Here is a 27,621-nt window from a genome sequence, read left to right as displayed (position 1 = left end):
AGTATACCGCAGGCCATTCCACGCCTGCATATCTGAGTCTACATACAGATGGTAGAGATACGTAATATGGTAAAGACACACACACTGTCATAAAGCTTACCTGACTGACCACCTTACTACTAGACATTCCTGCTTTACATAACGACAGCGTTGAAAAGCCACTGGAATTCAAAACTTCCCCTGAAAAATAAACCATCTATCCGTCCATCCATTTGGCACCTCTTAGGTGCTCTTGTCTTCATTCCTGCGTGTAATGAAATGCTATTGGACTGACAAGACAAGCTGAAGCACTCTCAACTTCAGCAGTCAGCAACTCCATTAGCACCTATGTCAGCCAGCCTCTAGGCTGAGTGAGGGGTCGTTCCACCTCAAAAAGCACAAGAAAGAGGATTTCGACATCCACCACCTCAGATTGTTCTGAAATTGTTTCTGTAGTTAGAAACAGATGAGATTATTATTCCTACAACATTATTTGTTGAAATATAATTTGATCTCTGATAAATTAAGCTAATTGATTGCATCCAAATTGTCAATTTTAATTCAAATAATATTCAATATATAGTACCTAACATCCGATTTTGACCAAACTTTTTTCTAACAATGAGTTAGACACGAAGAATCCAAAGGAATGGTCAGAAGCCACTGACACCCCATACAATTCCCACCCCAACTGGCAAGTAGCATGGAGCTGCGGCTTTGAGTATTGTTTCTCTGTAATGTATCTCCAGTGAATTTGGTGATGTATTTCCCCCTGTTCAGAAAAATTTGTCATTGAAGTTAATGTCTCATCCTACATCCTGATATTACCAGGTTCTGACCACTAGATGGTGCTGTTTTGGGTGTTTTATTGACCATTTATTTGGATTTCTTATGCCTTACTCATTGTTGGAAAAAAGTTTTGTCCAAATCAGATGTTAGGTACTATATTTACTGAATATTATATGAATCCTATAAATGAAAATGCCCAATATGGATGATCAAATTATATTCCAACAAAATAATGTTGAAAGAATGCTAATCTTATCTGTTTCTAACTACAGAAACGATTACAGGACTATCTGAGATTGTGGGTGTCATGGCTTGCTGAAATGACATGGAATGACCCTGTAGTGAATGTCTAGTACTGCTATTAGCAGATATCGTGGTTGTATACTGTATCTTTTCATGTAGTAGGGACTGAGGAGGTGTAAACACAGTGCTGTGTTGAAGGTGAGAAAAAAGAGAAAAGATAAGGAGGAAAGAGAAGGACAGCTCAGCTGAGGGGCTGTGGTTGGATCCACCCGTCACAGATGTCTCAATGCCTTTCCTTTTCTCTTCTCTTCCTCCACTCTTTCCTTCCTCGTGTGTATGTTCGTATATGTGTTTGAATTTTGTGAGGGTGGGGGTATTGGGCCTCGATACTCAAGCCTATTACAGAAAGAGACTTGGACGGGGGTCCGGGTGTGTGTGTTTGAGTGTGTGCGTCTTCTTCTCACATTGATATGGCCCTATAAAACTTGCGATGCGGAGAACACGGACGCAATCACAGAATCCAGACATTAATATTTGGAACAATTCAGAAATGTATTGAACTTAGTAAGGATTCAAGTAAATGTATTGAAAATGAATTAATTTGCCTAAGTTTATCATAATATATGAACAGAATGCATGAGTGATTCGTATTTCCTGCAACTTTCTGAAGAGCAATGAGAATTCCCTGTCTGTGTACATCGACCACCTTGTGTAGCCGTTAGCATGATGCTAATTAAAAGTCTTCTGGTAAGATGGAAAGGCTTTCCCAAAAACCTTAATTAAATGTTAAATACAAAGCAGTGCATTCGGAAAGTATTCAGACCCCTTGACTTTTCCCACATTACAGCCTTATTCTAAAATGTACGGTATTTGTTTTGCAAACTCTACCATCACATGAACACTGCTAAACAGCCTCTGCTAGGTGGGCACTGGTATTAAAGGGTAACTACACCCAAAAATTTCAATTTCTATTTTTTCCCAGACCTCAAAAGTGGTCTCCTAATGTGGTTTAAGCATTGTTGTGGACTTACAACATCTAATTTAGCTGTTTATTTTAATTTTAAAAAGTGTTATTTTGACAGCGAAAACCTGAAGAAACAGGGGGAAACTGAAACTTGGAGAAAAAAAACCTGGAGAAAATGAAATTTGGAAAAAAACTAGATGGAATCAGGCAAAAAATAAAACAGATTTTATACAGCCCTAAATTGACTGGCCTATGGAGCCCAGCGCCTCTGAGGTTAAGAGGATGTTGGAAAAAAATGACCATCTGACATATCAGAGTCTGCCGTTGTCTTAGTGGGTGGCCAACCAGCAACGCCCCCAGAGAGAGACAGACCGCCAGGCCACACCAGGGGGAGTGGAGTAGGGTTGTTTTGGACAGTCATCTTGTGGAAAGATCTCTGTTTGCTGTTTTAGTGGCACCGCAACAGGACGTTTTTCCCCAGTTCCTCTGTTTGTGATCTCTGAACAGTTAGACTACACTGCTGTGATGTCATGCCTCCTTGGAGATATTTGAAAGACACACACACACACACACACAAAAAAGAAGAAAAGCAACCAAACAAACCCAGATAATATGCTCAGCAGTATACAGCAGCTCTCACAAAGACTAGGAGAAATCAGAAAACTATTCAACAACATAACAGACTGACAAGAAAAAGACTGCTTTTTCAGTAAGGTCTTAAAACCCCACTTCCCACTGACCAACAGGCTCTCTAGGCCTTAACACTGGTCCCATTATACTTAACCATTTCCAGCCCTCCTTAACCCTTCACATGACCCCAGAATGAAAAGGGGGAGAGGAAAGTCCTTACACTTCCAATCCTCAGCCAAACCCTCTGTGAATGCTTCTGTTTTCCTAACAGGGAGTCAGTAATGTTCTGTAGGGGCTGTGTCCTGACCAGGGGATGACAGCAGTTTGATTTCAAACTAACTGACCGGAGGGTAACTGCAGAACCTCCCACTGAGCTCCCCAATACAGAACACTATAGACCTGCTGCTAGCTGGAAATCTGTCTTAATGCTTTAGACCAACGACCCTCAGGGCAGACCAGGGACTGTGTGTGTGTGTGTGTGTCTGTGTGTGTGTGTCTGTGTGTGTGTGTGTGTGTGTGTGTGTGTGTGTGTGTGTGTGTGTGTGTGTGTGTGTGTGTGTGTGTGTGTTATATAGGCCCCTGATACTATGCTCCAATCAACAACAGTAGGCACTCCCTGGTCCACAGAGGTGTGGGGGAGTTGTACACTGGCTCAGAATCTCAGCCTTCCTGTAATAATAAGAGCATCAAGTGATATTGTGTTTGGTACCTGCTCGCAGCTAAACAAAATAAAGGTCCAATGCAGATGTTTTTCTTCTTCTAAAAAAATATAATTTCTGGGTAATAATTAAGTACCTTACTGAGATTGTTTTCAATTAAAATGGTTCAAAAGAAACAAAAATTGCTAGCAAAGAGCAATTTCTCAAGCAAGATTTTTGCTAGGACTGTCTGTGAGTGGTCTGAGTGGTCTGAGTGGGGAGGGGAAACTGAAAATGATCTGATGTTGGCCGAGAGGTTTGGAACTCCCTTTCTTATTGGTCTATTAACTAATTTACCATCACCAGGCAGGCTAAAATTCCATCCCACCACAACAGACTGACATTTCAGACTGACATTTCAGTCTTTTCAAACAGCTCTTACACTAAAAGGGCATTATCATAATTTTCACAATTTCACAGTATTATTCCAACCTTATAGTGTGGAAATATAAAACACAGAAGAAACAGGTTTTTGACTGCACTGAGAGTGTGTGGGGGTGGAGATGGTGAAAGATGAGGAGAGACGTAGAAAGGGAATAGGAAACTGAGGAGAGAAAGACAAGGTGAGAAAGTGAGAGATGTGGACGTGTGGAGGTATTGTCTGGCTGGTTTCGGGGGTAAGTTAGATGTGACATGGCTTTCAACTGGAGACAAAGAGAACGGTGTTACAGACATTCACGCTCCAGGGAGAATACCTCTACTGCTCTCACTCTACTGTCTGACACACACACACACACACATAGCCACACAGACACACACACACAAGCAATTTGATGTCATCGCTAAAAATCTCACAGATAATAACTGAAACTAAAAAGATAACAGCCTTTTGAACCTGAGCGATAACATTCCTCAGATCTACAGGCTGTGTGCTTAATACTGTACACAGAGAGACAGGAAGTGAGCACCAAAACAGGTTCCAGATAACAGGAACTGAACCCCTGACACCCTCAGAAACCCCCTTATCCTATCCTCTCTATTCTCTCTGCTCAGGCCGGTGACAATCAGCAATGATTATTGTGTTTATTGTTTCAGGGGCTTTCCTCGTTGAGATGACCTTCCCAGATGGTCTCAGCCAGCCAGGCAGGCAGGCCAGAGCAGAGCAGTATCACTCACACCATTGTTTTCCCACCATATTGGAAAAACGTGGTCTTCCTCATTCCTGCCGGTTCCACATAATAAACAGACTGGACTGATCTTCTGTGTCAGGGGGAGGGGGAGATAATGGATACAGCCCGTGAACTTGGTGAGAGGATGAGGGGGGTTAGGAGGATGTCAGTGTTTCCCCTATATACATTTAGCAGAGGCGCACTGCAAAACTGTGGACACCTGCTTGTCAAACATCTCATTCCAAAATCATGGGCATTAATATGGAGCTGGTCCCCCCCTTTGCTGCTATAACAGCCTCCACTCTCTGGGAAGACTTTTCACTAGATGTTGGAACATTGTTGCGGGGACTTCCATTCAGGCACAAGAGCAATAGTGAGGTCGGGCACTGATGTTGGGCGCTTAGGCCTTGCTTGCAGTTGGCATTCCAATTCATCCCAAAGGTGTTTGATTGAGTTAAGGTCAGGGCTCTGTGCAGGCCAGTCAAGTTCTTCCACACCGATCTCCCCAATTTCATGATATCCAATTGGTAGTTACAGTCTTGTCCCATCGGTGCAACTCCTGTACTGACTCGGGAGAGGCGAATGTCAAGAGCCATGTGTCCTCCAAAAGCACGACCCAAAAACACCGTACAACTGGCGACTGAAGTCAGCTTGCAGGCGCCCGGCCACAAGGAGTCGCTAGAGCGCGATGGGACAAGGACATCCCGGCCGGCCAATCCCTCCCCTAACCCGGACGACGCTGGGCCAATTGTGCACCGCTTCATGGGTCTCCCGGTCACAGCCTGTGATCGAACCCGGGTCTGTAGTGATGCCTCAAGGACTGCGATGCAGTGCCTTAGACCGCTGCCCCACTCAGGAGGCCTTTGACAAACCATTTCTGTATGGACGTCGCTTTGTGCATAGGGGCATTGTTATGCTGAAACAGGAAAGGGCCTTCCCCAAACTGCTGCCACGGAGTTGGAATTGTCTAGAATGTCATTGTATGCTGTAGCGTTAAGATTTCCCTTCACTGGAACCAAGGGGCCTAGCACAAACCATGAAAAACAGCCCCAGACCATTTTTCCTCCACCACCAAACTTGTCACTACAGTTGGCACTATGCATTCGGGGAGGTAGCATTCTCCTGGCATCCGCCAAACCCAGATTCATCCATTTGACTGCCAGATGGTGAAGCGTGATTCATCACTCCAGAGAACGCTTTTACACTGCTCCAGAGTCCAATGGCGGCGAGCTTTACACCACTCCAGCCGACGCTTGGCATTGTGCATGGTGATCTTACACTTGTGTGCGGCTGCTCAGCCATGGAAACCCATTTTGAAAAGCTCCCACCCAACAGTTCTTGTGATGACGTTGCTTCCAGAGGCCGTTTGGAACTCGGTAGTGAGTGTTACAACCGAGGACAGACGATTTTTACGAGCTACGTCCTTCAGCACTCAGTGGTTCCGTTCTGTGAGCTTGTGTGGCCAACTACTTCGCAACTGAGCCGTTGTTGCTCCTAGACGTTTCCACTTCACAATAACAGCACTTACTGTAAAATTGACCAGGGCAGCTCTAGCAGGGCAGAAATTTGATGAACTGATTTGTTGGAAATCAAATCAAATTTTATTGGTCACATACACATGGTTAGCAGATGTTAATGTGAGTGTAGCAAAATGCTTGTGCTTCTAGTTCAGACCGTGCAGTAATATCGAACAAGTAATCTAACAATTTCACAACAACTACCTTATACACTCAAGTGATGAAGGAATGAATAAGAATATGTACATATAAATATATGGATGAGCGATAGCCGTGTGGCATAGGCAAGATTCAGTATATGGTATAGAGTACAGTACACACATATCAACAAACAGATTACCGACCATTTCGAATCCCACCATACCTTTTCCGCTATGCAATCTGGTTTCAGAGCTGGTCATGGGTGCACCTCAGCCACGCTCAAGGTCATAAACGATATCTTAACCGCCATCGATAGGAAACAATACTGTGCAGCCGTATTCATTGACCTGGCCAAGGCTTTTGACTCTGTCAATCACCACATCCTCATCGGCAGACTCGACAGCCTTGGTTTCTCTAATGATTGCCTCGCCTGGTTCACCAACTACTTCTCTGATCGAGTTCAGTGTGTCAAATCGGAGGGTCTGTTGTCCGGGCCTCTGGCAGTCTCTATGGGGGTGCCACAGGGTTCAATTCTTGGACCGACTCTCTTCTCTGTATACATCAATGATGTCGCTCTTGCTGCTGGTGATTCTCTGATCCATCTCTACGCAGACGACACTATTCTGTATACTTCTGGCCCTTCTTTTGACACTGTGTTAACAACCCTCCAGGCGAGCTTCAATGCCATACAACTCTCCTTCCGTGGCCTCAATTTGCTCTTAAATACAAGTAAAACTAAATGCATGCTCTTCAACCGATCGCTGCCTGCACCTGCCCGCCTGTCCAACATCACTACTCTGGACGGCTCTGACTTAGAATATGTGGACAACTACAAATACCTAGGTGTCTGGTTAGACTGTAAACTCTCCTTCCAGACTCACATCAAACATCTCCAATCCAAAGTTAAATCTAGAATTGGCTTCCTATTCCGCAACAAAGCATCCTTCACTCATGCTGCCAAACATACCCTTGTAAAACTGACCATCCTACCAATCCTCGACTTCGGTGATGTCATTTACAAAATAGCCTCCAAAACCCTACTCAATAAATTGGATGCAGTCTATCACAGTGCCATCCGTTTTGTCACCAAAACCCCATATACTACCCACCACTGCGACCTGTACACTCTCGTTGGCTGGCCCTCGCTTCATACTCGTCGCCAAACCCACTGGCTCCAGGTCATCTACAAGACCCTGCTAGGTAAAGTCCCCCCTTATCTCAGCTCGCTGGTCACCACAGCAGCACCTACCTGTAGCACGCGCTCCAGCAGGTATATCTCTCTGGTCACCCCCAAAACCAATTCTTCCTTTGGCCGCCTCTCCTTCCAGTTCTCTGCTGCCAATGACTGGAACGAACTACAAAAATCTCTGAAACTGGAAACACTTATCTCCCTCACTAGCTTTAAGCACCAGCTGTCAGAGCAGCTCATAGATTACTGCACCTGTACATAGCCCATCTATAATTTAGCCCAAACAACTACCTCTTTACCTACTGTATTTATTTATTTATTTTGCTCCTTTGCACCCCATTATTTCTATCTCTACTTTTTCTATCTCTACTATACTTTTTTTTTTACTTGCTATATTGTATTTACTTCGCCACCATGGCCTTTTTATATTTTTATTTATTTATATATATATTTTGTTTGCCTTCACCTCCCTTATCTCACCTCACTTGCTCATATTGTATATAGACTTATTTTTCACTGTATTATTGACTGTATGTTTGTTTTACTCCATGTGTAACTATGTGTTGTTGTATGTGTCGAACTGCTTTGCTTTATCTTGGCCAGGTCGCAATTGTAAATGAGAACGTGTTCTCAATTTGCCTACCTGGTTAAATAAAGGTGAAATAAATAAAATATGAGATGAGTAATGTAGGGTATGTAAACATTATATAAAGTGGCACTGTTTAAAGTGACTAGTGACACATTTTTTATTATTAATGTGGCTAAAACTTTCCACCTTCTCCACTACTGTCCTGTCAATATGGATAGGGGGGTGCTCCCTCTGCTGTTTCCTGAAGTCCACGATCATCTCTTTTGTTTTGTTGACGTTGAGTGTGAGGTTATCTTCCTGACACCACACTCAGAGCAATGATCCAGAATGCTGCCAGCCCGGATCGCGCATTCGAAATACTGATAAAATTTATGGATCTATGTTTTCAGATTAGCTTTGTTAAAATCCCCAGCTACAATAAATGCAGCCTTAAGATATATGGTTCCCAGTTTACATAGAGTCCAATGAAGTTCTTTCAGGCACGTCGAGGTGTCTGCTTGGGGGAGGATATACACGGCTGTGATTATAATCGAAGAGAATTCTCTTGGTAGATGATGCGGTCGGCATTTGATTGTAAGGAATTCTAGGTCAGGTGAACAAAAGGACTTGAGTTCCTGTATGTTGTTATGATCACACCACGACTCGTTAATCATAAGGCATACACCCCCGCCCTTCTTCTTACTAGAGAGATGTTTGTTTCTGTCGGCTCGATGCATGAAGAAACCGGGTGGCTGTACTGACTCTGATAACATATCCCGAGTGAGCCATGTTTTCGTGAAACAGAGAATGTTAAAATCTCTGATGTCTCTCTGGAAGGCAACCCTTGCTCGAATTTCGTCTACCTTGTTGTCAAGAGACTGGACATTGGCGAGTAGTATACTCGGGAGCGGTGGGCGATGTGCCCGTCTACGGAGCCTGACCAGAAGACTGCTCCGTCTGCCCCTTCTGCGGCGCCGTTGTTTTGGGTCGCCTACTGGGATCCGATCCATTGTCCTGGGTGGTGGTCCAAACAGAGGATCCGCTTCGGGAAAGTCGTATTCCTGGTCGTAATGTTGGTAAGTTGACATTGCTCTTATATCCAATAGTTCTTCCCGGCTGTATGTAATAAGACTTAAGATTTCCTTGGGTAACAATGTAAAAAATAATACATAAAAAAACGAAATACTGCATAGTTTCCTAAGAACGCGAAACGAGGCGACCATCTCTGTCGGCGCCAGTGTCATCCTAGGACGGTACCACATTGAAAGTCACTGAGCTCTTCAGTAAGGCCATTCTACTGCCAATGTTTGTCTATGGAGTTTGCATGGCTGTGTGTTCGATTATATACACCTGTCAGCAACGGGTGTGGCTGAAATAGCCGAATCCACTAATTTCAAGGGGTGTCCACATACTTTTGTGTATATAGTGTATGTAGAAAATATAATGGAGCAATATATTTCATAAGATCATCTATGAGAATTTACAATCACCAAAATAAAAACTAGACAATCTGAAATTCAAAAAATTTCATGGCATGGGGTCCCCACTGATTTTATTATAATGTTTGAATTCCTCAGATAACATAAGAAAAAGGCATAAGCCATGGCAAAATGTGTATAATTGCAGGAAATTAGATTTAAAACGGAAAATTATCTCAACCCCATGGAAAAATGTGTAGAATTGCAGGAAATTTGTTTTGAAACTAAACATTTTCTCTCAGCCCCATGGCAAATGTGTAGAATTGCAGGAAATTTGTTTCAAACTAAACATTTTCTCTCAGCCCCATGGCAAATGTGTAGAGTTGCAGTAAACTAGCTTTAAAAGGGTCAAATGTTTGCTTTGCCCCATAGTAAAATGTGTAGAATTGCAGGAAATTTGCTTTAAAACAGCAACATTTTGTCTCAGCGGTAAGACCCCGCTATTGGCCAAGCCCACTAACTTTGCCACCGCTGCTGAAACAAATCCTAGGGGAAACACTGGATGTTGCTGGGGTTTGGAGGTGTCATTGTCTTTGGGTTTATGGGGGTTATGGGGGTTATAGTGGTTCAACCAGCTATCACTACAGTATACTGTAATTCACTAAAGCACAGAGAACTAAAGTATTAGTACCGTAAACATACTACCCCTAGGGCTGGAGTGCATTAGGCTACAGTATGTCTTGGCTTGAGAACTGGGGTTATGATCCCCTAGCATATGTAACATTCACATGAAGATGATTCTTGTCTGAGACCTGAAGACCCCAAGTTAATGCCTATAGGTTTTAGTTCAGAGGGCTGACACAGTCCTGTGGCACAGACAAGCTGGGTTCAAATCAGCTGACACATGCTTACAGTTGAACAATAGGACCTTGGGGACAAGGCTGTCGTTCCATCAGGTTAGGACAGGTGCCAGGAACCCAATACAATAGCAACAAAGACAGGAAACCATGGCTCTGTTTGTTTGAGTGGACAAGGTTAGCTACGCAGTTGGGTATTATTATTATTATAATGATGATGCAACAGGTATTATTAGTTCTCCTAATCTGATTTGTTAAAAATACAATGGGAAAAGCAGCACGTGGCAGGCTTTGCAAGTTATGCATGTTAAAGGGACAGTTCAGGATTTTGGCAATGAGTCAGATGAACTCATGGACACCATTTTTATGCCTCTGCGTCCAGTATGAAGGAAGTTAGCGGTAGTCATTGCACTAACGCCTCGTTAGCAACTTCCTTCGAACCGAACAGATACATAAAAATGGTATCCATGAGTTCATCTGACTCTGGGGAAGTAGACAAAGGGCTTAATTGCCAAAATCCCAAACTATCCCTTTACGTTTCAGAATTAGGTTCTCCATGAGGTCAATACATCTATCCTGGAATCAGAATCGGACTCAGAATGATGTCAGATCTACTGTTTCCTATATTTCAGACCACGCCGTGTACAGAATGTACTAACCTTTTGTGTGGAGTCTTGAGGACGAGTCAGAGACAGGTTCACTTCAGACCTGGTTATGCAAGTCTTCTCTTCAGAACCTGTAGAGGCAGCAGAGATTATGCATTACAGAGTGACACACACGCTCTCGCGCTTGTGCACATGCCAACTGCTTATATTATGAAACCACAGCATCTCTAGAGAGACCACTGGTTAACCAGTCAGGAGCTCCGTCAGTTTTGGCTCAGTTTTGGCTCCCTGACAAAATGACATGCTATTTTATTTTCCACTCAACCTGAGGAGTCTGAGGAGGAGGTTTAGAGAGAGAGCCATAACACCTGGAGAGATAGGGAAACTGTTCGACAGAGCGTACCCTTTAATAAAAGGGTCTGCATCCCTCATTATCCAAAGCTGCAGCAAGATCGCATAATATAGGTTATGCTAGAAACATTAGCATAACGTTAAGCAAGGGAAGTTCCATTTCAACATATACTTGGGGCGGCAAGTAGCCTAGTGGTTAGAGCGTTGGACTGGAAACCGAAAGGTTGCAAGATCGAATCCCTGAGCTGACAAGGTAAAAATCTGTCGTTCTGCCCCTGAACAAGGCAGTCATTGAAAATAAGAACTTGTTCTTAACTGACTTGCCTAGTTAAATAAAGATAATTTTGGTTGAAGGATCTACAATCACGCCTGACAAGACCAATGAAAACCACGCTTTGCTGGAAGCCCCGCCTTCCACAGGTGATGAGTGTGGGGCTCAGATTCATTCCTTCAATTATTCCTCTCTTCACCTCGGTGTGGACAGGAACGATTCACGCTACTAAAACAAACAATTGGAACACGAGACTGTCTTACATGAGTCACCACTTGGGACGACGTGTGCTGAAGTCTGTATGGTTCTCATAAGTTTCCTAATTTACACATTTTTATTTGTATTTTTTTTTCAAACAATACAAAATGTACACATACAAAAGACAGCATACAGAAGCACACAAACATCCACAACATCACAACGGCCCCCCTATCTCCAGTGCCTGCACTACTCTTTTTCAAGATAACTGACGGGAAGAGTATCGTCCATCCCGGGACGTGGAGATGGTTTGGGTTGTTGGTCAGGTCAAATGTCCCCCGGCTCCTGTGTGCTCTGTCGCCAGTTACGTGAGGCTACTCGAAGAGAGAAGGTGATCAGGTTTTGTTCCGAGGGCAAAAGGAGGGGGTGCAACTCGATATTAGGAAGGTGTTCTTAATGTTTTGTACACAACCATCTTCACAAAGACAGTGCTTCTGTTTGCTTTTTGGGGTTAGTGATGAAACAGGAGGATGAAGAGCTGTATTAATAGCTTTCTCCACTCTGAATGTGAGTAGCCTACTACGAAGACATATGTTTCAGAACACACCACCTTAATTGGAGAGAACAATCAACTCTGTTAATGGCTGGTTCAATAACCTCCGCCTAACATCCGATTCAAAAGAACACTTCTGTGTTCAGCCATCAGCTACAAAATGGCCAACTTAAAGTAGGAGCACTCTACTTAATGTCCAGTTCAATAATCAATATCCTGCAATAAACCTCTCATTGGCTACAGTATATCATGATCTCAGCTTCCGGAGGAAAAGGAACGATCCATAAACAACCGTTTTTTCCCTATAGTTATTTTTTGTCCAGCTCCTGATCCCAACGAGATAATGTTTGTTGTGTGGTAGGTCTGCTATTGTGATAGTGAGGAAGTAATGTTATCTATGGGCTTTCTGAGAGGATAAGAGCCAGAGGAGAACTAGACGTTCCCAGAAAGATGACTGACATCCGACACCATGGGGGGAGTGTTTGTTTGGGGGGGTCTGAGAGCCTTATTATCCTTTACTGGATCCAGCTGCTCTTGTGATAACATCTGACCAAAAACAGCTCTCAGCCAATCAGGTGAGTGAACAGCCTAATAGGTTTATCAGTGGGTTATCTCCCACCCCTTTGGGTTATCAAGGTTATCAGTAGATTGCCCTCGGAGAGCACTCAGGACTTCTTAAAACACTTGACACCTGCCTTGGCCCTGGGCCACTAGAAAACAGGCTACCATTGTCAGTTGGAAAGGAAAGTGCAAATCACCCCTTCAACTCAGATTTACTGAAGCAAAGTCAGGGCATCAGTCCTTCACCAACCCTACTGGCACCACCTCCACCCAGAGTACCGTATGCCAAGTAGAGTGAGACATCATGTTCTTATCATCATACCGTAATGTTTTATGTCCAGTCAGCTGGGCTGATACAGTTATGCCCGTCAGCAACTCAGGGTGTACACATACACTTCACACGTCCCCTCTGAAGGCTTTCTAGGTTTCATTGTGTGTATGTGTCCGAGTGTGTGTTCGTGTGCGTGCATGTGCCATTTGACATCGCTACTCAGCTGAACCCGAACAGTGTAGATTCGAGGTTCTTTCAGAGTATTTTCCAATAACAGAGCTGAACACTCAGGTTACAGTAAATGACCCTGGCCAAGGGGCTTTTCTCCACTTTTACAACCCCGTTACCCAGTCACACAGTTACTACAAGCTCGGTCAAATCGTACACTGTTTCTCTCCTGATAGTGGTGCATAGAAGTGTGTGGCTGCGTAACATAGTATAGGGAATAAGATGTCATTTGAGATTTCCTATATAATATGTCCACTGTGGCCAACCCCACCACAATGGGGTCTCTCTTACAGCCGTTAGGGGGTTCGGGGAAGAGGTGGGCTGTTTGAGGAAGTGAAGTGATGGAGTGGGGAAGGGGGGGGCTACTGGGGAACTCTCTCTGGTCCTAAACGTTTCTCAAGCTGTGATTGAATCGCTGAATGACAGAAGCGATGGTCAGTATTGCTTTACTCTCTTTCTCTCTCGCTCTCACACACACACCTCACTTGGCTATATGTGTGTTTGAAAGACCAAGGGGGTGAGAGAGAAAGTGAAAGGAGGCGGTAGGGATCAAAATGTAGAGAAAAGGCGGAGAGTTAAAGAGCAAAATATCACAGAAACAGAACGCTTCCTTGGAAGACGCTTTCTGTATCATATCTCTCCATCTGTTACACACTGGCACTCCTCTGCTCACTCTCAGTGCTTTCCTGTGTATCAGATGAACGCTTACAGTAAACTGAACTGGAAAAACGGTGTTGTCCAACGTTTTTTCATAGCACCTTGAGAGAGCTCTGTATCTGAGTGTATAGATACACAGTACGTATTGTCACTGTAAGTAGTGTTAAATGTTCCATTAAATCTACAGGACATCACAGCTGCTGGTGACTATTTACACAACACCAAACACATAGTTGGTCGTCTTGACCAATAGTCACCCTTTATGTACAGTATGTGTCCATGTTTAAGTCTTGGACACACTGGCAATATCCATGGTAATTCAATGACTGTTTATTCCAAGTATGTGCTATACATTCATTGCACTGAAGACATACATACACTGTGAAGAATGTTTACACATGACTCCATTAGGGTTGTGTAAAATGTGTTGCTATCGCTAATTGCGATACGTGTGAAATGGGCTTTAAATAAAGTTTGATTCGATTTGTTTATTCTGACTACACTATAAGAAACGCCTGCAGACATTGCCAGCAGCATACCACCCTGCATCCCACTGCTGGCTTGCCTCTGAAGCTAAGCAGGGTCGGTCCTGGTCGATCTCTTGATGGGAGACCAGATGCTGTTGGAGGGCCACTAGGGGGCACTCTTCCTTCCAGTCTAAGAAGATCCTAATCCCCCAGGGCAGTGAAGGGGGCACTGCCCTGCACAGTGTGCTGTCTTTCGGCTGGGACGTTAAATGGTTGTCCTGACTCTCTGTGGTCACAAAACATCCCATGGCACTTATCGCAAGAGTAGGGGTGTTAACCCTGGATACGACTGTATATTATAAGAGACATTTTGAAATACTGAGATGACAAACACAACCAATTCTATTTCTGCAGAATAATAAGCTATAAACTCTGTTCTGTTCCTACTCTGCTGGCCAGATGTCTTACATTTAACACACATTACATTGGGAGACCAGAGAGGAGACCAGGGCCTTTGAAAGCCTTGCCAGGAGCTCTTCAAAGAGACGAGAAGAGGAAAAGGAAAAACCTTTGGATTTGTGGTGCCGCTGAGCTTCCGTTTGGGGTCAGGCTAGCTGCCTCAGAGAGAGAAGGGGAGAGAGAGAGCGAGAGCGAGAGCGAGAGAGAGAGAGAGAGAGAGAGAGAGAGAGAGAGAGAAAGAGAGAGAGAGAGAGAATGAGCAACTGGGACTGAGGCAACATCGCTCTTTACTCTTAACTCAGGATGTGTGCTTTACATTTAAGCTACTGTACAGAAGAACATCTACTGTCGCTACCTCATAGGGCTGGGCGATGTGGCCAAATTATCACATCACAATATTTTTTACATTTTTGACGGTATGATTTTGTTTTTTAATAATAAAATGTCTAAATATTCTTCATGAGTAAAGCATGATCCTAGGGTGGCAACAGGTATATGCTAAGTGTTTTAATGGGGCTTTCTCTCTTCTGATTGATTTATAATGTTCAATCAAACTTCAACATGAAAATCATTTTCAGCATTTTCATCAATTTCTGCATTTCCTTCACTAATTGGTTTTCATTTCCACACTGTAAAACATTTATTTTGTCTTTGTATGCCTATTCCTTTGTATCACTATTCCTTTATTAATTATGATCCTATAGAACCCTGTATTTTCAATGGATTCAATGGCAGTTCTTACTTTAGCCACAAGGGGCATTGTGCCGATTTCTAAGGTGCTTTTTGGCACCTGCACTGCCACAAAGGCAAGATTCATGGCAAAAAAAGTATATGTCCACACCTTTTGCACCAGCATTGCCTTACAGGCACTATTCATGGCATAGAATGACATGTGCGCAGTACGAACCCGAAGCTCTTGCTCGCAAATTAGCATTTCTCAACCATTAGCAGTCTCTTACTGGCGGGAAGAACGGACGACTGCCATACTTTTTTTTGAGTTTCATCACACAGTTATTACATATATAAAACATTTAACAAACCAAACATTGCAATACCATTATGTAAGGTAAAGTAGAAATCCAAACTGGTCAGTGCATCAATACTGGTATATAGTACAATGTGGTTTACTGTCCAGCCCTACTGCCTCGCTGCCCCAACCAAGAGGCATAGACTCACATGCTGACCAGACCGGACACGTCGCGTGCGCGGCAAAATAAATTTAGAAATCCATGTTATTCAATTATTGCACCCACACTGCTCGCGCGACAACAAGCGTCTGCGTTACCAAGGGCTAAAATAGAAGTCATTTCTATTTCTGACGCAGATCGCGCTGAAAGTCCTGCCTCTCCCATCTCCTCATTGGTTTATAGAAGCAGGTACCCACGTGCCATCTCCTCATTGGTTATACCCACGTGGGTGATTGAAAGACGAACTTTATTGCCGGTTGTCGTGGTAATACTATGAAAGTTTAGATGCGATCACCATATAAGTTCAACGATGAAAAAGCCTGGAAGGAGGAGAGATGACTAGAAACGATTCGGTTGGCCGTTTTATGTGTGGATTAATTTGTCGGAGTAGAGGACCTTGTGCAGTTCAGGTAAAATAACAACTCAATGTTTATTGAGGACAAATTAGCTAGCAACAGCAAGCTAGCTAAATAGGACAAATTAGCTAGCAAGTGCAAGCTAACTAGCTAAATTGCTATACATGTTTAATGCTTTTCGACCTGTCCCCAAATTAATGTCATTGGTTCAGAGTTTGTTTTGATATTTTAACCTGCGTGTCGTGATTGCGTTCGGTGTAGGGGGACAAAATAAATGTATGCACGATAGCGCACGATGGCGCATGCGCGCAGCCGGTTTGGGTTCCGTGTAAGGAACAAACTGGATGTGTGAGAGAAGTGCAACAGAAACTGAAGTACAGATCCAAGCAAAACAGTCCCTTTTTAATGACATCATCACTTCCAAGAGCATTTATTTGCAAAATCATGCTTGTTCGCCTGAATACACTCAAACTTTCACTTCACTGCTGTGCAATATGAATGAGTGATGGTACAGAAAGGCATAGGCAAGATGCAGTAGATGGTATAGAGTACAGTATATACATATGAGATGAGTGATGTAGGGTATGTAAACATAAAAAGTGGCATTGTTTAAAGTGGCTAGTGATACATGTATTACATAAAGATGGCAAGATGCAGTAGATGGTACAGAGTACAGTATATACATATGAGATGAGAAATGTAGGGTATGTAAACATTATATTAAGTGGTATTGTTTAAAGTGGCTAGTGATATATTTGTACATACATTTTTCCATTATTAAAGTGGCTGGAGTTGAGTCAGTATGTTGGCAGCAGCCACTCAATGTTAGTGGTGGATGTTTAACAGTCTGATGGCCTTGAGATAGAAGCTGTTTTTCAGTCTCTCGGTCCCTGCTTTGATGCACCTGTACTGACCTCGCCTTCTGGATGATAGCGGGGTAAACAGGCAGTGGCTCGGGTGGTTGTTGTCCTTGATGATCTTTATGGCCTTCCTGTGACATTGGGTGGTGTAGGTGTCCTGGAGGGCAGGTAGTTTGCCCCCGGTGATGCGTTGCGCAGACCTCACTACCCTCTGGAGAGCCTTATGGTTGTGGGCGGAGCAGTTGCCGTACCAGGCGGTGATACAGCCCGACAGGATGCTCTCGATTGTGCATCTGTAAAAGTTTGTGAGTGCTTTTGGTGACAAGCCGAATTTCTTCAGCCTCCTGAGGTTGAAGAGGCGCTGCTGGGCCTTCTACACCACGCTGTCTGTGTGGGTGGACCAATTCAGTTTGTTCGTGATGTGTACGCCGAGGCACTTAAAACTTACTACCCTCTCCACTACTGTCCCATCGATGTGGATAGGGGGGTGCTCCCTCTGCTGTTCCCTGAAGTCCACGATCATCTCCTTTGTTTTGTTGACGTTGAGTGTGATGTTATTTTCCTGACACCACACTCCGAGGGCCCTCACCTCCTCCCTGTAGGCCGTCTCGTCGTTGTTGGTAATCAAGCCTATCACTGTAGTGTCGTCTGCAAACTTGATGATTGAGTTGGAGGCGTGCATGGCCACGCAGTCGTGGGTGAACAGGGAGTACAAGAGAGGGCTCAGAACGCACCCTTGTGGGGCCCCAGTGTTGAGGATCAGCGGGGTGGAGATGTTGTTACCTACCCTCACCACCTGGGGGCGGCCCATCAGGAAGTCTAGTACCCAGTTGCACAGGGCGGGGTCGAGACCCAGGGTCTCGAGCTTGATGACGAGTTTGGAGGGTACTATGGTGTTAAATGCTGAGCTGTAGTCGATGAACAGCTTTCTCACATAGGTATTCCTCTTGTCCAGATGGGTTAGCGCAGTGTGCAGTGTGGTTGCGATTGCGTCGTCTGTGGACCCATTGGGGCGGTAAGCAAATTGGAGTGAGTCTAGGGTGTCAGGTAGGGAGGGTGGAGGTGATATGGTCCTTGACTAGTCTCTCAAAGCACTTCATGATGACGGAAGTGAGTGCTACGGGGCGGTAGTCGTTTAGCTCAGTTACCTTAGCTTTCTTGGGAACAGGAACAATGGTGGCCCTCTTGAAGCATGTGGGAACAGCAGACTGGGATAAGGATTGATTGAATATGTCCGTAAACACACCAGCCAGCTGGTCTGCGCATGCTCTGAGGACGCGGCTGGGCATGCCGTCTGGGCCTGCAGCCTTGCGAGGGTTAACACGTTTAAATGTTTTACTCACGTTGGCTGCAGTGAAGGAGAGTCCACAGGTTTTGGTAGCGGGCCATGTCAGTGGCACTGCATTGTCCTCAAAGCGAGCAAAGAAGTTGTTTAGTCTGTCTGGGAGCAAGACATCCTGGTCCGCGACGGGGCTGGTTTTCTTTTTGTAATCCGTGATTGACTGTAGACCCTGCCACATACCTCTTGTGTCTGAGCCGTTGAGTTGCGACTCTACTTTGTCTCTATACTGACGCTTAGCTTGTTTGATTGCCTTGCGGAGGGAATAGCTACACTGTTTGTATTCGGTCATGTTTCCGGTCACCTTGTCCTGGTTAAAAGCAGTGGTTCGTGCTTTCAGTTTCGCGCGAATGCTGACATCAATCCACGGTTTCTGGTTTGGGAATGTTTTAATAGTTGCTGTGGGTACGACATCGCCGATGCACTTGCAAATGAACTCGCTCACCGAATCAGCGTATTCGTCAATGTTGTTGTTTGACGCAGTGTGGAATATATCCCAATCCACGTGATCAAAGCAATCTTGAAGCGTGGAATCAGAATAGAATAACAATGATCCAGGGTTTTACCAGCCCTGGTAGCACAATCGATATGCTGATAGAATTTAGGGAGTCTTGTTTTCAGATTAGCCTTGTTAAAATCCCCAGCTACAATGAATGCAGCCTCAGGATATGTGGTTTCCAGTTTACATAGAGTCAAATAAAGTTTGTTCAGGGCCGTCGATGTGTCTGCTCGAGGGGGAATATATGGCTGTGATTATAATCAAAGATAATTCTCTTGGTAGATAATGCGGTCGACATTTGATTGTGAGGAATTCTAAGTCAGGTGAACAGAAGGACTTGAGTTCCTGTATGTTGTTATGATCACACCAAGAGTGCTGTGTGTGTCTGTGCGTGCGCGTGTGTGTTGCCCACAAGCGACCACACACAGAGACAGATTACATCAGCTTGCAATGATGACTCTAATAGCTGAGCAGAGTAGAGTAGAGGCTGTGGAGTTGCACAGATGGCTGGGCAGCATCAGCCTAACAATGAGGACCTGTCTCTCTCCCCGCTAGGCCAGCTACTGCCTGATGGAAAATATCTGACCACAAACACATCTGTAACAAAGACACAGTACCTTCCAGCAGCACACTACTCTACTTGCCAGGATAGGAGAGGAGAGGGTGGTTATGAACTCAATGACTGGGGGGCTTCTGGCTTGTGTGCTGCTTAGTTGACTTAGTTGACTTCATTGTTCCAACTGAGAGAATGAGCTGACTTTCCTGATTGCATGCAGCCAAGGCAGGAGAACAGAGCATAAATATGCAACACAATACGACAGCAGAGGCAGACACACACACACACACACACACACACACACACACACACACACACACACACACACACACACACACACACACACACACACACACACACACACACACACACACACACACACACACACACACACACACACACTAGTGAATACATTTGGCTTGCATATTTAAAGAGTGCTGTGAATATGGGTCCCTGATGCCTGGAGTCAGGGAGAGACTAAAGCATGAACCAAGAATCTCACTGCCGATAGACTGCTGATAGGTTCCTATCAAAGTGGGAGGCCGTTCCTTCTCTTGCTAGAACAAAAGCGATACCTGCTGCGTGCCGATCCAGTAGCCGTTTCTACAAGTAGAATTGCAATGCTTGTCTATGGCCAACAACTTGACAACAAAAAGGAAAAAAGAGGGCATTTTCTCCGTACATCCACGGCTAAATGTCATGAGCCAGTCACATGTCATATGCAATGTGGGCTATGGGATGGGAGCTAAGTGCAAAGATGCAACACAAAACAAAATAATTCCTCCAAGATTTTGGAGAGTGAATGAAACAGTTTCTTCGTCATTCTGCGTCATCAGTTATCTAGCTGTGGCCATCTGGCTATGATCATCAAGTACTTTCTACAAAAAAAGCAACGTTAGCACAGTTAGCTAGCTAACATTGGAATCGAGACCATAAGCAACACACATTGCCAGACAACGTTACGGCTACCTTCTTGTTTGGGGTATTTTAACAAGGCTGAGAGGCTGACGACTTCAAAGTTGCTGGGTGAACACAAAAGAGATTGACAGCCGACACACTGTTCAGAGGTGCTAAGTACTGTCGGGAGGAAAACGTTAGACAATCCCACCGGTGTGTCTGAGCTATAATGTGTTCTCTGATAGACTTAGCATGGACACACACACGCAGAACCATTGGTTAATAACTGTCCTACAATAACGGATGGGGAGGTTAACACTCCTGGAATGGACCTGGGCCAACCCTGACTCTCCCAGGAGAAAACATCCACTATTGGACCAAACACATTTCCTCCTTCCACTCTTCCTTCCAGGTCAAGACTAATTCTATTTCTGTTCTTCCTGAGTATTGACTGTGATCCGTTTCTATTGTATCCCCCCCAGGAATCTGATGGCTTTACATTAACAAGGCCATAATGGAGCCTGTAATGTCTCTAAATAAACCTTCCAAACCAAGATGCTTTAGCACCGACCTTTATTTATATACGAACGGAAATGCCGGCGACAAAGCCTCTACTTTTCTTTCCGCCAACCGACCTAGTCGTGATTGGTAAAGTTCTGCCTGCGGCTCAGTATGAGTTGTAGCTGTAATGGCACACACGCACTACGCTCTTAAGCTCTTGATGGTTGCTAGGCAGCGCCCATTCCAACTATCCTCCTGGCAGTTCTAAACTTCGCCCATCTCTTCGCACAGCCCACCACATGCACTGTTTTCTTAACCACAACTGAATGGATCCATAATGAATTACTGTGGGAATAAATCAGTGGTGTAAAGTACTTCAGTAAATATACTTTAAAGTACTACTTAAGTCGTTTTTGGGGGTATCTGTACTTTACTTTACTGTTTATATTTTACTTTTACTTCACTACATTCCTAAAGAAATAATGCATTTTTTACTCCATAAATTTTCCCTGGCACCCAAAAGTACTCATTACGTTTTGAATGCTTAGAAGGACAGAAAAATGGTCCAATTCACTCACTTATCAAGAGAACATCCCTGGTCATCTCTACGGCCTCTGATCTGGCGGACGCACAAAACACAAATTATTTGTTTGTACATTATGTCTGAGTGTTGGAATGTGCCCCTGGCTATCCGTAAATAGAAAAAAATTAAAAATATAATTGTGGTGTCTGGTTTGCTTAATATAAGGAATTAAAAAATAATTTATACTTTTACTTTTGATACTTAAGTATATTTTAAACAAAATACTTTTAGACTTTTACTCAAGTATTATTTTACATGGTGACATTCGCTTTTATTTTAGTCATTTTCTATTAAGGTATCTTTACTTTTACTCAAGTATGACGGTATTTGTGTGACAACTTTTTCCACCACTGGAATAAATATCACTGAATTATGAAAATATTGGAATAAAGTAGGCAATGGAAGGCATCCAATTGTTGCTAACTGAATCTCCCAAAGTCATCCAATTGTTATCATTCATTTGAAGTAATATGGTGCCTTCAGAAAGTATTCCTACCCCTTGACATATTCCACATTTAGTTGTGTTACAGCCTGAATTCTGAATGGATTACATTTATTTATTTTCTCCACCATCTACACACAATACCGCATAATGCCAAAGGGAAAACATGTATTTAGAAATGTTTGCAATACATGTTTGAATCCCATTTGCCAGTGATTACACCTGTACGTCTTTCTGGGTAAGTCTCTAAGAGCATTGTAAACCTGCATTATACAATATTTGCACATTATTTTTTTGAAGATTCTTCAAGCTCTGTCAAGTTGGTTGTTCATCATTGCTAGACAGCCATTTTAAAGTCTTGCCATGGATTTTATTGCCGATTTAAATCAAAACTGTAACTAGGCCACTCAGGAGCATTCTCTAGTGTATATTTGGCCTTGTGTTTTAGGTTAGTGTCCTGCTGAAAGGTGAATATATCTCCTACAGTCGTGGCCAAAAGTTTTGAGAACGACACAAATATTAATTTTCACAAAGTCTGCTGCCTCAGTTTGTATGATGGCAATTTGCATATACTCCAGAATGTTATGAAGAAGGATCAGATGAATTGCAATTAGTTGCAAAGTCCCTCTTTGCCATGCAAATGAACTGAATCCCCCAAAAACATTTCCACTGCATTTTAGCTCTGCCACAAAAGGATCAAAATGACATCATGTCAGTGATTCTCTCGTTAACACAGGTGTGAGTGTTGACGAGGACAAGGCTGGAGATCACTCTGTCATGCTGATTGAGTTTGAATAACAGACTGGAAGCTTTAAAAGGAGGGTGGTGCTTGGAATCATTGTTCTTCCTCTGTCAACCATGGTTACCTGCAAGGAAACACGTGCCATCATCATTGCTTTGCACAAAAGGGCCTCACAGGCAAGGATATTGCTGCCAGTAAGATTACACCTAAATCAACCATTTATCGGATCATCAAGAACTTCAAGGAGAGTGGTTCAATTGTTGTGAAGAAGGCTTCAGGGCGCCCAAGAAAGTCCAGCAAGCGCCAGGACCGTCTCCTAAAGTTGATTCATCTGCGGGATCGGGGCACCACCAGTACAGAGCTTGCTCAGGAATGGCAGCAGGCAGGTATGAGTGCATCTGCACGCACAGTGAGGCAAAGACTATTGGAGGATGGCCTGGTGTCAAGAAGGGCAGCAAAGAAGCCACTTCTCTCCAGGAAAAACATCAGGGACAGACTGATATTCTGCAAAAGGTACAGGGATTGGACTGCTGAGGACTGGGGTAAAGTCATTTTCTCTGATGAATCCCCTTTCCGATTGTTTGGGGCATCCGGAAAAAAGCTTGTACGGAGAAGACAAGATGAGCGCTACCATCAGTCCTGTGTCATGCCAACAGTAAAGCATCCTGAGACCATTCATGTGTGGGGTTGCTTCTCAGCCAAGGGAGTGGACTCACTCACAATTTTGCCTAAGAACACAGACATGAATAAAGAATGGTACCAACACATCCTTAGAGAGCAACTTCTCCCAACCATCCAGGAACAGTTTGGTGATGAACAATGCCTTTTCCATCATGATGGAGCACCTTGCCGTAAGGCAAAGTGATAACTAAGTGGCTCGGGGAACAAAACATCGATATTTTGGGTCAATGGCCAGGAAACTCCCCAGACCTTAATCCCATTGAGAACTTGTGGTCAATCCTCAAGAGGCGGGTGGACAAACAAAAACCCACAAATTCTGACAAACTCCAAGCATTGATTATGCAAGAATGGGCTGTCATAAGTCAGGATGTGGCCCAGAAGTTAATTGACAGCATGCCAGGGTGGATTGCAGACGTATTGAAAAAGAAGGGTCAACATTGCAAATATTGACTCTTTGCATCAACTTCATATAATTGTCAATAAAAGCCTTAGATAGATAATAATAAAATAAGGAAATCAATTCAAATAGTCCGGGTGGCCATTTGATTAACTGTTCAGCAGTCTTACGGCTTCGAGGTAAAATCTGTTAAGGATTTTGCCTGTGCTTAACTCTATTGCGTTTTTTTTCTCCTCCAAAAAAACTCCCTAGTCCTTGCCGATGACAAGCATACCCATAACATGATGCAGCCACCACCATGCTTAAAAATATGAAGAGTGGTACTCAGTGATGTGTCGTGATTTGCCCGAAACATAACGCTTTGTATTAATTTTTTTCACAAATTCTTCCCCAATTTTTTTGCAGTTTTGCTTTACTGCCTTATTGCAAACTGGATGCATGTTTTGGAATATGTTTTATTCTGTACAGGCTTCCTTCTTTTTACTCTTGTCATTTAGGTTAGTATTGTGGAGTAACTAGTGTTTGCTTTTATGTATTTTTACCCATCTACCAATAGGTGCCCTTCTTTGCGAGTCATTGGAAAACCTCCATGGCCTTTGTGGTTGAATCTGTGCTTGAAATTCACAGCTGGACTGAGGGACCTTGCAGATAATTCAACACTGAGTCTACAAAACATTAAGGACACTTGCTCTTTCCATGACATACAGTAGACTGACCAGGTGAAAGCTATGATCCCTTATTGTTGTCACTTGTTAAATCCACTTCAAGCAGTGTATATAAAGGGGAGGAGACAGGTTAAAGAAGGATTTACATCTGAAACATTGATTGTGTATGTTTGCCATTCAGAGGGTGAACGGGCAAGACAAAATATTTAAGTGCCTTTGAATGGAGTATGGTAGTAGGTGCCATGCGCACCGGTTTTGTGTCATGAACTGCAACGCTGCTGAGTTTGTCACCCTCAACAGTTTACCGTGTGTATCAAGAATGGTCTACCACCCAAAGGACATCCAGACAACTTGATACAACTGTGGGAAGCATTAGAGTCAACATGGGCCAGCATCCCTGTGGAACGCTTTCGACACCTTGTAGAGTCCATGCCCTGAAGAATTGAGGCTGTTCAGAGGGGAAAAGGGGGGCTGCAACTCAATATTAGGAAGGTGTCCTTAATGTTCTGTACACTCAGTGTATGTGTGGGGTACAGAGATGAGGTAGTCATTTAAAAATCATGTTAAACACTATGAGTTCATGCAACTTATGAGACCTGTTAAGCAAATGTGTACTTCTTAACTTATTTAGGCTTGCCATAACAAAGGGTTTGAATACTCATTGACTCAAGACATTTCAGCTTTTCATTTTTTGTAAACTTGTAAAAAAATTCTAAAACATAATTCCCCTTTATGGGATACTGTGTGTAGGCCAGTGACACAAAATCACAATTTAATCAATTTTAAATTCAGGCTGTAACACAACAAAATGTGGAAAAAGTTAAGGGGTGTGAATACTTTCTGAAGGCACTGTACTACTGTAGCCTCACAGGAAGTCTCCCTGACAGGAGACATTTTGTCATTTTTATTAGGATCCCCATTAGCTAACGCCGTAAAGCTAGCTAATCTTCCTGGGGTCCAACACCAAATAACAAGACATTTACAAACGACCACAAATCAAGACTTCACAAACATTCAACAAGTAGACAATACAGATAATTTAAATACCTGACAGGAAACACATTTAACATTCAGTTAACTTTCTATTTCCTGTCCAGTCATATGGTCTACCACATTAGATGTTCTTTTATTTTTTTCTTGAAGGTGGATTGACTTTCTGCCTGAGAAATATTGATTGGTAAAAAGTTCCATTCAGCTATGGCTCTATATAAAACTGTAGATTTAAGGAGATTTGTCCTTGGCTTGGGTTGTCTTAGCTGTCCTGATTTTGCCTGTCTGATTTGGTGGTTATGCATGTTGCTAGTATGTACTAACTGGCCTGAAAAGTTACTGTGTTTTTTGGAAAAATATAAAATTCCTAAAGAAAATCAGAAGACTGGATTTGTTTTCAACGTGAGGCCATGAGAGATTCTGATGCATTTGGATAATATTCATATGGCTAGAGCAATGGACAGCTAATCTGGCTGCCCTGTTTAGAGCCATTTGGAGCTTTTTAATATCTTTCTTAGCTGCAGATGACCATATAACTGGACAGTACTCTAAGTGTGATAGGACCAGTGATTGAATCAAAGTAGAGTAGAGCATTGCAGGTTTACAGACAATGGAAGGGGGAGGGGTTAACAGGGAATGACGGAGGAGAGATAGGAAGGTGAGCTTGAGGTGAAGCTGAAACTGTGTCAGTTCCTTCTGTGTTTGTTTAGTAACTGAAAGTGTGTCAGTGCCCGGCTGTCCTTTACAGCACCTGAGATTTCAGGATGCATCTGTTGATTAGGAGAGGAGAGGCTGTACAGTGGTGATATAATTGCTTTGGCTAATTCCAGCTAAATTCAATTAGTCAATTAGTCCTGTATTCATGAGACAGAGGGATATGAGTTCTGGGGTCTCGGGACACTGTGCTGTTTTATGTGGGTTTAACTGGACGTACGGTCAGTGCCAAACAGACTGAATCTGTCTCTGTCGGTTATTGGTTCAGAACTCACAGTTTGTCCTTGGGCAGTCTAACATGAACAATTGGCGACAATAAAAACACGCTTCATGTCATTGAATCTGCTAAGGCATGTGCATGTGTGAGTGTGTGTGTGCGCGCCTGCATTTGTCTATAGTCCCCTAGGTGCTGTATCATTATATCCCGCCCCCTGTCCGGTGTGACAGCTCTCCAGTCACCTGCAGCAGCAGCAGCAAACCCTGGAGCCTCTTTCTTGCTGTAACAAATGTGTTCCCAGCTGCACACACCATTAATCCTACACTATTCATTACATGCATTACACAGAGAGACCTGGTACACACCATTAACCTGGCCTATACACAGTGACCGGGGCCCTTGGCTTCCATTCAAACAGTGGGCCTTATTCACTCAAAATACAATATCAAAACACTAGCTTTCCATGCTTCTTGCACTGAGAATATGATTATATTTGGATTGATTAGCCATAATAAAAGGAAATCAATAGAAAAATATGAGCTATGTGAAACTATACAAAACTCAACTACTTTAATTCAATATAAGACTGTTGGTTGGTTAACCTTAGCCCTGACACTTCCACATCGACCATTTGATTGAATAGTGCCCAATGTGTGTAAGTCATTATCACCTATTGAGTCAGATACCCTTCAACACCTAACTAGCAGACCCTGGTTTACAGTTGGAACTAACTCATAGACTTAGATCTCTCGCACCTCACTGAAACACCGTACGGCTTGAAAAATCATCTAACACTAGTCTGAAGGAGGACAGCCTGTTTTTAGCACAACTTAGTGGGCCAAGAGGAGAGAGAGAAAGAGAGAGATCCCCCAACCAAGGATGGCCTATAGCAGCACCTAGATATTCTGCACAGATTCTGTCAGATCTGGGCCCTGACATTAAATCTCAGTAAGACTGGTGTTCCAAAAAAGGTCCAGTTGCTAGTACCACAAATACAAATTCCATCTAGACACCGTTGGCCTAGAGCACACAAAAAACGATACCTACCTCGGCCTAAACATCAGCACCAGAGGTAACTCCCACAAAGCTGTGAACGATCTAAAAGACAAGGCAAGAAGTGCCTTCTACGCCATCAAAAGGAACATAAAATTAGAATTTGGCTAAAAATACTTGAATCAGTTATTGAACCCATTGCCCTTTATGGTTGTGAGGTCCGGGCTCTGCTCACCCATCAATAATTCACAAAATGGAACAAACACCAAATTGAGACTA

The 27,621-nt window shown here is 43.5% G+C and overlaps 1 protein-coding gene across 2 annotated transcripts in view; it reads right to left on the bottom strand.

Annotated features, from left to right (window-relative positions):
* Window positions 1-27,621, bottom strand: part of LOC120021254 (LHFPL tetraspan subfamily member 2a protein) — a 68,228-nt gene that overhangs the window by 30,125 nt on the left and 10,482 nt on the right. For both annotated transcript variants that reach the window (XR_005472486.1, XM_038964924.1), the window contains exon 2: window positions 10,762-10,838. The gene's annotated coding sequence lies outside the window, so the exon portion shown is untranslated. The remainder of the gene's footprint in view (window positions 1-10,761; window positions 10,839-27,621) is intronic.

Source organism: Salvelinus namaycush, chromosome 26, assembly GCF_016432855.1.
Source record: "Salvelinus namaycush isolate Seneca chromosome 26, SaNama_1.0, whole genome shotgun sequence".
NCBI lineage: Eukaryota > Metazoa > Chordata > Actinopteri > Salmoniformes > Salmonidae > Salvelinus > Salvelinus namaycush.
The sequence above is the reverse complement of the archived record's forward strand: the minus strand, read 5'-3'. Positions and strand labels throughout refer to the sequence as shown.